Source organism: Bicyclus anynana, chromosome 19, assembly GCF_947172395.1.
Source record: "Bicyclus anynana chromosome 19, ilBicAnyn1.1, whole genome shotgun sequence".
Taxonomy (NCBI): Eukaryota; Metazoa; Arthropoda; class Insecta; order Lepidoptera; family Nymphalidae; genus Bicyclus; species Bicyclus anynana.
In genome coordinates this window covers 4,716,833-4,728,416 of record NC_069101.1, presented here as the reverse complement: position 1 = coordinate 4,728,416, position 11,584 = coordinate 4,716,833, and the positions used below count along the sequence as shown (strand labels likewise).

The window sequence follows — 11,584 nt, the reverse complement described above, 5'->3', positions numbered from 1 at the left end:
GCAAATGTAATTAAATTGCTGCATGCGGGCAGCCCTATGACATGTTTACGTACCGCGCGGCTGTAGGTATTTATTTCAAAAATACGGCCGAGTTATTATACTACATTAAAAAAATTAAAAAAAAATAAAAATAAAAATGTGACGAGGAGCTTAGTGTGGCAGCCAGGTGGTTAAAAGTAAAACGATTGTATTTTTTTTGTTTCGTTATTATATATCTATTCTATACTCATAATAAATCTGTAGAGAGGTAAATTCTGTAGGTACATGAAATATATTTCCAAAATAACTATCAGAGGGTGATTAGTGATCGATACTGAAAAAATGAACTGCCAAAAATGGAATCAGTAAAATTTTCGTCAAACAAAAACACCCCGACGGATTTAAACGAAACTTGGTAGGTACAATTGTTGTTCTTCATACTCCTGGGCAGGTATACTTATCATCACGCTACGATCAATAGGAGCAGAGCAGTGAGGGGAAATGTTGGGATAATGGGAAAAGTTACTCCATTTTTACAGCGATACTACAAGGGCTGGATTAAATAGGTCTAAGGGCAGACGAAGTTGCGGGCGTCCGCTAGTTAAAAATAATATTTGCCATGTATTTTAAATATGACCAATATCGGGGAATACTGTATTAGGAGTGGGTACGACAATAGACCAACGGGGCGGGGATCGAACCACCACCCCTCGGTGTTGAGTCCGGCCGCTTTACCATCGAGCTATTGAGGCTCTAAATTAGTAATTATCTACGTAATAATTAGATAGACCTACCAAGAACGTAAAATTATTGCGCTGAAAGAATTCTAAAGCAACTCATACTATATACATACTATAATTCTACATTATTGCAAGCTCCATCGATATAAATCGTTAGATGGGCCCCTCCATACCAAAGAACGCACAATTTTTATGTTATTACCCAATGACGTGCACGCACATCTTATCTTAGTACGTAACAAGCGCATGCTATGAGTGGATGTGGATTTAAAAAAAATATTTACTGTTTTCTTTTACTTTAATACCTTAATTATGCCTACGTGTCCATTTTGGAAGTGTAAAAACACAAGCCACAACTTGAATAAAGAGAAATGTGTTACGAGTGATGACGTACTCAATGTGCGAAAACAATGACAATTCCGCGACGGTTTGAGGCCCATCTAACGATCTACGATCGATGGCAAGCTCGATCATCATTTTCATGCATTGTACGAAATGTCCATTTAGCTCATGTCTCCCTTTCGAATTAATTACTGCGCATCATTTGCGTAATGTTTGATTGTTTGCACGTTACGTCATAGCAGATAAAAGTTGTTTCTAACGAAGAAACACATATCGAATAATGTACCTACTTATGTACACGACTGACTGAGACGATCAATGATATAGGTACTAGTTACTGTCAGTTCTAAGTCATTTACAATTGCCACTTAGACCAAGCGCTGTGAGGTAATAAGTGTGCATAATATCAGTATCGCTATCGCTATCGATGGATACTTCACTTTTCGAGTTACGTTTTGAAACAAATGGTAGATAGGTATAATGTAACTACTATCTAAAAAATATTAAAATTAATGTTAAGTATTATTTTTAACTCTAAGCAATGAATCTTTTAAAGAATTATTGTCATTACCTTTTTTGTCATCGTACTTTAATCATCAAACAATTCGATATCCTTAATTCCATTATAAAACAAACAATAAAATTGTTGCAAAGCATTTGTTGAAGAAAATAAAAAAGGCTATCTAACCTCCTAGCAATATCCACAATCATAATCTGTATGCTTTACTGAGTTCAATACTTTAAACAGAATGCGATCCTTATATTACGCACACTCAACTCCTCACAGCGCCTGGTCTATACATGTCTACGTGTTTTGTTGTTAAGTCACCTCTTGACCCCGCTTCTGCTGAATTCTAGTGAGTTTGCATTATTGATTATCTTTGTTTAATAATAACATCTATGTAATTAAACATACGATATGATACTTGATCAGCCGATGACGGTTCACGGCGGCGAGCAGAGTTCCTTAGCTGTTAGCTCATTATCGTAAAACTAACAAATCATGCCAATATATGAACATAATCCTTCTCCCTTTATCATTAAAAACCCATAGTCGGCTCACTGTTGAGCACAAGTCTCCTCTCAGAATGAGAGGGTTTAGGCCTTAGTCCACCACGCTGGCTAAATGCGGATTGGTAGACTTCACACACGTATAGAATTAAGATAATTCTCAGGTATGCAAGTTTCCTCACGATGTTTTTCCTGCACCGTTTGAGATACGTGATATGTAATTTCTTAAAATGCACATAACTGAAAAGTTGGAGGTGCATGCCTCGGACTGGATTCGAACCTACGCCTTCCGAATCGAACGCAGAGGTCATATCCACTGGGCTATCACGTCACTCCTGCCTTCCTTCTCCCTAAACCTACCTAAATTTACGTTCCTTCAGGTTTTGCGGCATAGATACGAAAGCTAGGTTGAAAGTTTAGTCACTGCGTATGGATATTTAGATAGTAGCTGTTGAGTACCACTTTTAAATAAATCTAGGTTAGGTAGGTACCTACTCACGGAACCCGTAACATGTCACTGAGTTTACGGAGTCAAACAATCATGTCTGACCTCCTGACACGTCTTTTAGGTAAACAAGATTTTCGGCACGTTTATTTACATTAAAAACTGATTTCATGTGACATATTTATTAAACAAATTCAATAATTGTGCTTTTGTTTACCGTTTTTTGATTAAAAAGCGAACTAATGTTGCTAGGCAGGCATTTAGTGACGCAACATCGTGTAATTGCGTATTGCGTTCTAATTGCGTATTGCTATTAACTTCCAGAAATTTGCAGTAGGAGTCCTGAAATGAAAAATTAATCAAAACGCCCGCGGAGAGAGTATTAAGCAGTTGGTTCTGGTCTTATCAATTAACCAAAAACCAGCTGACAAACCTGACAATATGCAGAATCGTAATCTGTTTGAGGAAGTTCTGTGAACAGAATGGGCTTCTCGGATTATGCACACTCACGTCCTCACAGTGCCTGATCTATTACATCCTATCTTTGAAAAAACAAGTCGACGCGTGCGTGCGTCATTGATAATTGTTTTCTCACAATAATCTTAGTCGGGGTCAATTCCGAGATGTCAGGGAAAGGGCTGCCCGTAATCGACGCCAGTCTTAATTATGACTAATTGTTTGTTTTTTTAAAGCAGGTCGACGTTTATTAATTACCCAGTTTTTAATTAGAAAATGCAATGCCCTCACTTTGAGTTGATATTGTTTCACTTTGTTATTTTGTTTATGTACAAATTGAATAGTATTTAATTTTATTATATGTATCTATAGGTACTCAGTAATATGCCAAGGTACCTTTCATTTTTTATTTATAGATGACAGGAAAAGGAAATGTCGGAAGGATTAAATAAATATATTATTAGCTGTCTGCTGTTCGAATTAAAAATGTAAGTAGTCCAAGTATAAAGTTCGGCATAATTTTGGAAATTATGTCCTCAGTTGCTACTAATCACTTAGCTACGCGGCAACTTTTTGAAATAACCTTTAAATAAAGATCAAACTTTAAGGGTTTCTGGCGAAGGGATGAAATTTTACGGTAAAAACTCCTACGGTAGATACTTACCTATGGTAGGCAGTGACGTGGACTTCGTAGATTAAGTTTTATAGAAATCCTTAACTTTTATTAATAATTAAAATAGATATATTTCGGACCCTTATTCCATGTTCTACACGAAATTAATACCTACTGTTTATATTAAACTAGCTGACCGCGCGCGGTTTCATCCGCGTGGTTCTTGTTCCCGTACGAATACGGAGATAAAATATAGCCCATAGCCTTCCTCGATAAATGGGCTATCTAATACTGAATGAATTTTTCAAATCGGAGCAGTAGTTCCTGAGGTTAGCGCGTTCAAACAAACAAAATCTTCAGCTTTATAATATTACTTAGTAGAGATTTGATATAAGTTAACTACCTTATTTTGCAGTTAGGCTACAAAAACGTTAACGTAAAGATTATTCGCGATAGTGACGCACGCACCTATGTATATAGGCACTTAATTATTTTCGCAATCGTCATGTAGTTGCGTAACCTACGCATTAATAGAAATCTGCGTATTTATAGTTACAAAGTCCTCGGCCGCATCTGTCAGTCATCATCATCATTAACTACCCATATTCGTCTCACTGTTGAGCACGAGTCTCTTCTCAGAATGAGAGGGGTTAATAGTCCACTACGCTGGCTCAATGTGGATTGGTATACTTCACACATTAGAGAATTAAGAAAATTCTCAAGAATGCAGGATTGATTTTTTTCCTTCACCGTTTGAGACACGTGATATTTAAAACCGAAAAGTTGGAGGCGCATGCTCCGGCCCGGATTTGAAGCTACTCCCATCGAATCGAAGGCAGAGGTCATACTGGGCTATCACGGCTCTCTCTATATATTGGTAATTCAAAGTCAACTGAACGGATATTCATGCGGTTTTCACTAATAGATAGAGTGATTGATGAGTTAGGAAAAATCAAGCGATTGCTTAATTCTTTAGAAATATAACAAAAGTGATCTACGTATCTATATAAAAAGTCCACGATTTCTCATAATTATCTTCTGAAATTTCATCACCAACACGATGGACTGACCACAGACCAGCTAACACTAACAGAGATGGCCGCCTATAGAAGCCAGTGGAACACGAGGACCCGTTCGAGGTTGGGATCATACTAACACCACGATGTTCTGCAATGAAGGAACGAACGACTGCAGAGAGAGCCCTACAATGAAAAGTTCCATCGATTTTCTCGCGAATGAAGACGCAGGCATCATTTGTTGTCTAATAAAATGAAATTTTATTTGATAACTATAGCCCAGGAAATTTTCGATCTAATTCCTTCTTCACCTTTTTACCATAGAACTGTGAGTCATCGCAGAGGTCTGCATCATTAAGTAGATAATGTCCTTTGGACTAGTACGAAGCGTTTCGGCTCTTCGTTCCTGATCCGTACTGTGAAATTATGGAATCTTCTAGGAAGCGATTTATTTTAATGAGTCATAGCCGATTGCACATTAATTAGCAATTGTAATAGGTACAAAGGGCGGTTCGCGTAGGCGACATATCTTTAAATGTCTATCTATAGTTCTTACCGATTTTACTTCATCATCATCATCATTAACTACCCATATTCGGCTCACTGTTGAGCATGAATCTCCTCTCAGAATGAGTGGGGTTAGGCCAATAGTCTTCCACGCTGGGCAAATGCAGATTACCAGACTTCACACACGTAGAGAATTTAGAAAATTCTCAGGTATGCAGGTTTCATTACGATGTTTTTCCTTCACCGTTTTTGAGACACGCGATATTTAATTTCCTAAACTGCACAAAACTGAAATGTTGGAGGTGCATGCCTCGGACCGGATTCGAGCCGACGCCCTCCAAATCGAAGGCAGAGATCTGCTCTACTGGGCTATCACGTTTCTAATACAGATACTTACTATTACCTAAATAAAAATGCTGAACCCAGCAGTTACACCCGCGTAGATTCCACTGCCGTGGAATAAATATTTGTTCTATGTGAGAGTCAAAGTCAAAGTGCACCACTGAAACGTCAGTTTGTGATGAAGCGATAAATAAAGTCGAAAACTTAAAATATAGCACATATAGCATATAGCACACTGCCAACAACAAAGAATACAATGGAATAGCATACCATGGATTCACAGTGTGGGTGCCGACTGCCGGGTCTATCGTGTGGTAGAAAGAAACATTCCAAACAGATCCCGGGACTTGTGGCTCGGTCATATGTTTTCTGTGGCTCGGTGTAGATTAAAGTAGCTCCCTTGTGTCACGTCCACACTGACCTGAAGGATATAAATGGTGTTACAAACCCGACTGCGTCCCATTGAGGTATAAAAGTTATGCTAATAGAGTGTAGACCAGAGGTTCCCAAACATTTTTTTTTTCATAGACCACTTTCTAATTTAACTGGTTCCTGTGGACCCCCTGCTAAGTTTCAACAGCCACAGGTGCCTGCAGGTGATTCAATAGCCACCACGAAATAACAGTTGTAATAAAATAAAGTGAGAATGGTTAATTAATTAATTGATTGTGCTGTGAGTAGATGTTTTTGTCAAGTCAACTTTAATTTTTGATATCTACTCATAGCACAAGGAAGCAATAAAATCACAAATTATTTTATTTAGAAAAAAATATCTGGTTTCTTACCGTAAGAAATCAGATAAATTTTCATGGACCCCCGCTTACGAATCATGAACCACCATTTTTATGTCACGTTAACGTAGACCCCCGCCGAGTCTTCCGTAGGACCCTGGGGGGCCATCTGGACCACTTTGGGAATCCATGGTGTAGACTGTTCGAAGGTCGGGAGGACATTTTTGTTTGTACTTGTAGGTATGCTTACTGGTAGATGGTATATAGATAAGTACTTGTAGTGAATTTACGTCAATGTACACAATTTCACAACAATTTGTATAATTAATGATAACAAGGAACAATTAATAACTGCACTAAAAAGTAACGAGGCGCCGTTGGAAGAATTAAGATTACCTACCAGTAGATACCACCTATGAGTGCCTACATCATCATTATCTATAATGCAGTTAGTAGTTATTTATTTTAGTGGCTGGATTCTCTGATATTCATGTCAACAAAGTAATAATAAAAAACAGGCCAAGTACGTGTCGGGCCACCCGCAGTGTAGGGTTCCGTAGACTATGTGAGAATTTAAAACGGTCAAACCCTAATACAGAAAAATAGAAAAATGGTGCCGTCACAACATTTAACAGTGGACACTGGACACTGTCCCGACTGTGAGTAATCGGTTAATGATCATCGAAATCCATGTCCTTTATCAGCGCTTCTATAATCCAACTGAAAACCAGCGCTTCATGCTCTTTTTATATAAAGAGTAAGTATGTAAGTATGTATGTAAGAGTAAGTAAGTATGTAAGTATGTATATATGCTGAGTTGGGTCCCTTTACTGGGTTATGCCACAAATCGTAGGATTTGTCCTGACGATTAATAGAACTAATTATGTTGTGTGGCATAATTCTCTAATAAATCTTTTTTATTTTTTTCTTTCTAATTGTGTTTTAAAATGCATGTCAATTAGCATGATCATTCGCTACGTTCGTCATAGCATGATGTGCATTTTTAACAAAACTTTGGACCTTTATTGTGTTAAGTACAGAATACCACTTTTTCCTTATAGCGTGGTAACTCTAACTGGTAGGTGATCCATAAAAATATCACTATTTTTCATCTTTCATGTAGAGTTAACATCTCTTGAGGTTACTCCGGTTTCCAGTGTTTTTTTTTTAATTTTACTCTTTACAAGTTAGCCCTTGACTACAATCTCACCTGATGGTAAGTGATGATGCAGTCTAAGATGGAAGCGGGTTAACTTGTTAGGAGGAGAATGATGAAAATCCACACGCCTTCTCGGTTTCTATACGACATCGTACTGGAACGCTAAATCGCTTAGCGGTACGTCTTTGCCGGTAGGGTGGTAACTAGCCACGGCCGAAGCCTCCCACCAGCCAGACCTGGACCAATTAAGAGAATCTCAATACCATATGGAATCGACGTGCCAATACTATTTTTTTTTTCTGTAAATCAACTTCGGCGACTTGTCGTCATTAAAGATTATTTCCGAAGCAATAAATTCTATAAAATAAACAGTTGATAACATCGATTATAAACGTAATCAATATAATTTAGAGTCACGCCCATCGCGGGTGCCCTTTTTATCGTTCACGCGCACTTTTGATGCCCCAGCACTGCAGGTGTGTACGTGAGGTGTGACTCTGATAAAACTATAAATCATTGATTGTTATTTATAGTCTGAGAGCCTGTGACTGATATTGTTTTGTCATATAATAAAAGTTAAAAGTTTGTCTAAAACTCTAACTATATCCAAATCCTACTACAATGTTAGGATTCAATCTCTAATATTATAAGTAGCTAGCAGACGCACCGCTGTTTCACCAGCGTAGATCCCATTCTCGTAATTCGGGGATAAAATGTAGCATCATGGATAATGTAGTAGGTAGGGTAGTTTCAGAGCCACGTTCAATGTAAACAAACAAACAATGAAATCCTTCCTCTTTATAATATTAGCAGATAGGTAAAGTTTACAATTATATGTATAGCTTTAACGTTGTGTGGCGATTTATTGCCACAAAAGGGTTTGCCGACTGAGGATTTCTCACATAGCTTTAATCGCATATCAAAAATTAGATTTATGCTTTGACGATTTAAGGATTTGACCTTTTATAGAAGAGAGCCGTGATAGCCCAATGGATATGACCTCTGCCTCCGATCCCGGAGGGTGTGGGTTCGAATCCGGTCCGGGGCATACACCTCCAACTTTTCAGTTGTGTGCATTTTAAGAAATTAAATATCACGTGTCTCAAACGGTGAAGGAAAACATCGTGAGGAAACCTGCACACCAGAAAATTTCTTAATTCTCTGTGTGTGTGAAGTCTGCCAATCCGCATTGGGCCAGCGTGGTGGACTATTGGCCTAACCCCTCTCACTCCGAGAGGAGACTCGAGCTCAGCAGTGAGCCGTATATGGGTTGATAACGACGACGACGACGATGACGACCTTTAATACCGGCTACTTTCATCATAGTCCAAAACCTATCACACCAATCAAAAAAATAGTACTTACCTGTATAAGCACGGTCTGACAAACTTTCAGCATTTTGTTAAATGACTAAGTTCTGGCAGTGACTGGCTCTTGGTGTTTTATTTATGTTAGTAGCATGCAGCGGCACGATGTGTGGTAAATCCATAATTTTCGATGTATAGGTACTTACTAATCAGCGACTGTCTCTATATTAATTTGATAATGAGTGATCACGCGACGAGATAGTGAGGTCATAATATCACTGAAGCTGATTAAAGAAAATAATCATAATGTTAATAAATCAAATTATAATACAAAGTTTTACCTAAGGTATCCAAGTAAGTTTAAAGTATCGTAAATCATCTCTCATTTATTATTTTTTTTTATTTACTTAAGTACTATTAATTTACTTAGCAAACTTACCAGAAACTAAGTTTATTTCTTGGTAGGTAAATCCAGAAAATTTATTAAATAAATTTACTTTTTGTATCGGGCTTATAAGTACCAGTTATTGAGTATTTCGATAAATAATACATAACTCAAAATTGAAAAGTTTACAGGAGAACCCAGTTTACAGGAACTTTAAAACGTAAAGTTTTCAAGATCCGGCATAAAACCCAACAATTTATTTTAAAAGCTCATCATCTTTTAAAATAAATATTCTTTACAACCTTTAGGCACTAATAATAATTATTTCTACTTCTTTTGTGAAGATGAAAGCCGACCGACATCATCGAGCCCCGCCCCGTTTGTCTATTGTCGTACTCACTCATAGCACAGTCTTTCCCGACTAGTTGGAGGGGGGAATATTGGTCATATTTAAAAAGATATGGCAAATATTCTTTAAAAAAAAAAGAACCTGTAGATATACAGTAAGGTGTTTTAAAATTATACATTGACAGGTCAATGCTGGCGGCTCTAGACCGTTGTGTTTGGAAGTCCATAGACCCATATCCAGCTGTGGACACTGATAATGATCATGATGATGATGATGACGACAGGTCTTTAACGATATTTTCTTCCTTCCTTCTCATTAACAGCACGGAGGGAGGCCTGCCACTGTAGTGGGCCAATATAACTAATAGGCTGATAACGATGACCCGTGCACCCTACAATTGTTTCTCAAGTTAACTGTTTGAATACGCTCAGCTTATTTGTGTAATGACTAATGTGGTACAGATTGTTTTATCTTTGCAAAATTTCCGCTGTGTATGAGTTTTATTATATTGGCTATAATAAGACGTAGATTACATGCTGTTCCATTTATAGTTTAATTACGTAGAGGGTCGCTCCGGCGCAGTGGTTAGAGCATACGAGTTGACATTACAAAACAACAAATCCTTGGACCTATATTCATAAACTAACTTGATGGTTCATAAAATATTGGCTAGCGAGAATTCTGTAACTTTTGTTTCGCGCAATAAGTAAAACCAAAATACTGTAATTCAAATTACAGTTTTATGTCGTTATAAACCATGAATTTTCTTGAAATACAGTCTTGTTGGAATCTCATTTCTCCACAAATATTTAAAAAAAAAACATTTTTTTATTGGGGTATAAAGCTCATCAAAATTAGTCAAATGAGTGCTAAAAGCCCAAAACACTGTAACTTACGTTACAATGTTTTGGGTTTACTCGGCAGAACTGCGTTTCTGTGTATAGATTATTATGATTCCATAATCTCCATTATGATCCATAAGTTAGACTTTGAAATATTTGTACCAATAATAGTTAGCAAACGAATTAAAAAGATTTTGTCATAAATCACTTAATATCACAAGAGAAGGACCGGAGGAGGGGGGGGTTTAGATTATATTTTATACGTATGTGTACCTATCTGTATATTCAAGATAATATTCTAAAAATACATGGGGTTTTAGGAGGAGGGGTTAGTCTTGCACCTCACCTATTGTGCGGTGTACAATAAAGTGTATTTCTTTTCTTCTTTCTTTCTCACCGCATATAAAAAAAAAATACAAAAAAAACTGATTAATTAACGTGATTAATGGACGTCCCATTATTGTAATTTTTTCTTAGCTTTTGTTTCCACGATTCTGCACTTACAGATACTTCATCACGTGACATAAATTCATACAATTTCATAACATACACTTATTCTTTATTTATCTCCTCATTCGTGTAGGAATACGTAACGTTTATCACAATAACGTATACAATTGAGAAACGTTTAGTAAACCAGAAACAAGTAATCTTTAGGGGTCAGGATCATCTTATCAGTGGTCCCAAGCGTTTAGGGTGACCACGTCTCAAAAATAATTATTCGGACAAACTGACCTACTTTATTATGTCAGCCGACATTTTATATTAAAGATATGTTACATGCCTACAAAATCACCGCAAAAAGTGAGCCGAATTTAGCTACTCCACTGAGCGCATACATGCACAATTTTGTGTTTAATTCCCTAATCGTTCGTCATCAACCCATATTCGGCTCACTGCTCAGCTCGAGTCTCCTCTCAGAATGAGAGCGATAAGGCCCAATGCGGATTGGCAGACTTCACACACGCAGAGAATTAGGATAATTCTCTGGTATGCAGGTTTCCTCACGATGTTTTCCTTCACCGAATGAGACACGTGATATTTAATTTTATTAAAATGCACAAATTCCATAATATACTTATGTATATTCAGTTTTTAAAGTTCCTAAATACACAACTAGACATTTTATATGTACCTATATTAAGGTATTATTTGTTTATATAACATTCGTTGGTCTCTATGCGAATCAATGAAATGCGGTAAATTAGCCTCTTTTGTTCGCCTCAGTTTTGATGCGCTAGTGACAAATCTCTTTTATAAAATCTTGATGTCGACGATGTTAATGACATGTGATTGTTAATGGACGCCCGCTTGCTCCATTTTTGCCTATAGCAATCACTGTTTAATTATACCTGCGGCT

The 11,584-nt window shown here is 37.2% G+C and overlaps 1 long non-coding RNA gene across 1 annotated transcript in view; it reads left to right on the top strand.

The window, feature by feature from the left end:
- Nucleotides 1-11,584, top strand: part of LOC128199147 (uncharacterized) — a 101,857-nt gene that overhangs the window by 15,221 nt on the left and 75,052 nt on the right. The gene's annotated exons all lie outside the window — the stretch shown is intronic.